We start from the raw sequence: 3,986 nt of genomic DNA, 5'->3' as shown, positions 1-3,986 counted from the left end.
TTTGCAACTGTTTTCTTTCAGCATTTCCTTGTTTGTGGATAAATCTCTTTTGAGATCTGCTATGAATTTCAAAAAAAAATAATTAAATATCCGATTTAACATTTTTTTTTTTTTTAAATAGAAGGGGGTATTTCATTCAGTCTACATACCCAGAAATCTAAAAACTTCTTTGGTTTAGAAAAATAAAGTTCTACTTTATATGCTTATTGTCCACATTATGCAAAACAAATTATTTACCAAGATAGATCACATCTGTATTTTTTATTTCAAAATCTATTATACTTGAATATTTAAAATATTATTACTAAAATATTATTTCTCACTGAACTTGACATCTTATCAATAAGCTTTCATTCCTTATTTATTTAAAATGTTAAAAACTTAAATTAGTCTATTAGGGTTTTTGATGGTCATTTTCCTGTGTCTTTTTCTCAGACTTTATGGAATCTGAAATACATGTAATCTTTCAGAATGTCATGGACTAGATAATAGAAATTATAAGCATGCAGTTTTTTTTTTTAAGATTTATTTATTTATACATACAGAACTGGGGTACAGGCCAGAGGTGCAGGGGTGGTGAGAGGATTTGCCAGAGACAGAGTGGGGAGCAGAACAGGCTGACTGACGAAGTACACTGCTGAGGGGAGCAGCGGGCAGGTCAGGAAGAGGTGTGCCGCACCATGTGGGTCACCTCTGGGGCAGGGATCGAGCTCATGCTGAAGTGGCTTTAGCTTCTTAGTGCTGCGTTTACCTGCTGAGCCACCAGGGAGGACCTGCATAAATATTTTTTAAAAATGAAAAATACGCAATTAAATGGTAGAAAGGATTTGTATATCTTACATCCAAAAAGGGGTTGATATTTGAGACCTATGAACAACTCATATAACTTAACAAGAAGGAAACAACAACAACAAAAAAAAAACAATAAAAAAATACAGAATTATTTCCACATTGATCAAGAAACTGCTCATAAATTTCTATCTTTCAAAGTGCTACCAGAAATGGAAATTTGCTTTACTTAAAAGACATTTAAATTTTAACAGACATTACTAAAACAGAGGAAAAAGAGGATAATATAGGAGAAAGTGATCTAAGAAACACTGATATCAGTGATTACCTACGAAAATTTATAAGCAACAAGAATAATTCTTAGATGATGAAAAATATACTGGCTATAATAGGGTTGAGGGGATAAAGGAAGCGATGGAGAGTGAAGGTGACTAGGAGCGGGCCCTTGGGTTTTGGGGGTCACACACATACAGAGGTCTGAAGGTATGTTCCTCAAATTAGAGCAGTATAAACTAGTAGCAAATTAAATCAACTTGGAAAAAAGAGAAAATCTATAAGCGAACATAAAGCTGCTCGGCTTACAATATCAAAATAAAAATTCAAAAAAATGCTTCAAAATGAGCTAGATCTGACCATCAATGGGCGTTGAAATCCAATTGCATGAGTAATACAGAAAGAGGGAGGCCGGCAGTCTAGACAGAAGCCACAGCATTTGCAAACTTAAAAAACGAAAACAGCAAAAACCACATAAATGAAGAAGGAACCATTTCTTCCTCAGGACTACATTTTTCTAAATAGGTACAATCTGTCTGCCCACAAGAATTTTCTAGGAAAAACTTCAGTATTCAGAGGCACATGGCCAGGAGAAAGGAAAACACAGAAATGTGATTATGTTACTTGCTACTTTATTTGACCAAAATCCAAAGCTCCAGACCAGAACAAATGAAAACTCCAGCTTTTACTTAAATGATGTCATGCAGGTATATTATATATATATGTCATCTGTAGAAAAGTCATTTATTCTGTAACATCTGCAGTAACCTGATGGCAAGAAGTGGTGAAAGGCTGCATAAGAACATCGGGCAGTGTTTTCAATGTCGGATATATGGCATCACACTGACCACGGGTCCTACTTTGATGATTCACGAAAAATGTGCTATTGTAGACACTGATTTTACCCTTAAAACTTCACACTTGCTGCTTCCCATGGATACCTTTGCTAAGACACTGATGACTGGGAGACATAGCGACAGCTGGCTTAAGGACAGCTGTACCCTTCTCTGAGCATCACACTCACAAATTCTGGTAACTCTTATCTTCTATAGAGGTCACCTTGACTGCCTAACTTGCCACCTATGGACTCTCATCTTCCACCTGTCCCCCATCTAGCCTTGCACACTTGTGTTCACATACTTAGGGTACAGGCATTCTCTAATGTCATTCAGATTTTTAATAACCAGAATAGCACTTAGTACTATCTTCCATTTTTTAAAATATATTTGCAACACACAGATTAAAATAAAAATTGTTTAGTGCATATCCAATGATGATACACAGCAGAGTACCACTCAAACTTGGGCAGTAAGCATGAATACTGAGACAGTACCCCATTCCAGATAAAAACCAAAGCCTTCATTAAGAAAGTCATTTGTTTCCCACTTCTTCCTATTTGGAAGGTGAATGTGAAACCAGGAGATACAGCATCCACTCTGTGATCAAGAGGTAATCTGGAGCAATTTGGAGGTGTAGTTTTCTACCGATGGACATTTAGCTTTTTTATTTGTTGGGTTACTATGGATAAAGCTGCAAAGAACATTCTTGTATTGATATGTTTTAGGACCTATTATTCATTTTTTGGGTAAAAACCTAAGAAATTGCTGGGTATGGAATACATACATGTTAAAATTTTCAAGTTTTCAAAGCAGTTATATCACTTTATATTTTCACATACTAAGTTCTGATAGCTGAGAAATTTATATTACTTGTTGAATAATGTTAGCCTTTTACTATAATTTTAGGACAAGCTTATCTTGTCCTAAGGAAATTTACAATTTTCACGAAGAATTATTTTGGAATTTTGATTAGAATTTTATTAAACATAAAAGTGATGATTACCTTGGAATGAACTGATAACATATAATGTCTGTATATTTAATAAATAAATGGTCAAATTCAATTGGCTGAAGGTTTATGAAGGACATTTGCAGACAGAATCATACTGCTGTCATGTAATGCTGATAAGATAATACTAGCAATCCATGAGAAACTGAGGAGCTTTTCCATTCTATTCTCTGGAAAAGTTTATATAACAGAGGGGTTGTCTATTTTTTTAAAAGTTTGATAAAATTTATCTCTAAAACAGTGTTTTGATTTTATTGTATGCTTTAAACTGATTCATTTACTTTAATGACTATGAGGTTTACATGATTTATCCTAAATTTTGATAACATTTTCCTAGAAGCGTGTTTCTTCCATTTAAGTTTTCAATATATTGATATAGAATTTGGTTTTTTTTGTAGCATTCATTTAGTTTTGAAATCTTGTCTGCATCAGTATTTTCTCCTTTGTCCCTAATATTTACTTGGTCTTTTTTTCTTCCTTGATCAACAATATTTTTATTATTCTTTGGTCCTAATAGGATTTCCTATTTTATTATCATTAATTTTATTCTCGCCTCTGGAACTCTTTTGGTGAGAACATTTTCATTCTAACCTCCACCATGCCTCTGCTAACCACTCTGAAATTATACTTTTTGTCTCACTGTTTCTCTGTGCTATACAATAAATGACTTCACTTGATCTGTGTTCCAGTTCCTTAATTCTGCTGTTCAGCTTTATCTAATATACTATATAATATACCCAGTGAATTAATAATTTAAGTAGACACACAGATATACAGTTTCAAAGAGTTCTATCTGGCTGTTTTTCACACATTGCTATTTTCTATCCAAGTCTACTTTTTTGAATCATAGTATATTCTTTCTTCATGTTTTTATTTTAAATGGATTTACTAATAATATCTGTAACTGAGTATTCTCAGTTTCATGGAAATAGTAAGATTGTTGTATTTTTTGTTTTTAAGATTTATTTATTCATAAAGAACTGGGGTACAGGCCAGAGGCTCAGGAGCGGCGAGAGGCTTCCCCAGAGACAGAGTGGGGAGCAGAACAGGCAGATCGACGAAGTACACTGCTGAGG

At 33.9% G+C, this 3,986-nt stretch overlaps 1 protein-coding gene across 1 annotated transcript in view; it reads right to left on the bottom strand.

The window, feature by feature from the left end:
- Nucleotides 1-3,986, bottom strand: part of VPS41 (vacuolar protein sorting 41 homolog (S. cerevisiae)) — a 186,294-nt gene that overhangs the window by 4,764 nt on the left and 177,544 nt on the right. The gene's annotated exons all lie outside the window — the stretch shown is intronic.

The sequence above is a fragment of the Condylura cristata genome, unplaced genomic scaffold, assembly GCF_000260355.1.
Source record: "Condylura cristata isolate star-nosed mole 26May11 unplaced genomic scaffold, ConCri1.0 scaffold00005, whole genome shotgun sequence".
Taxonomy (NCBI): Eukaryota; Metazoa; Chordata; class Mammalia; order Eulipotyphla; family Talpidae; genus Condylura; species Condylura cristata.
The sequence above is the reverse complement of the archived record's forward strand: the minus strand, read 5'-3'. Positions and strand labels throughout refer to the sequence as shown.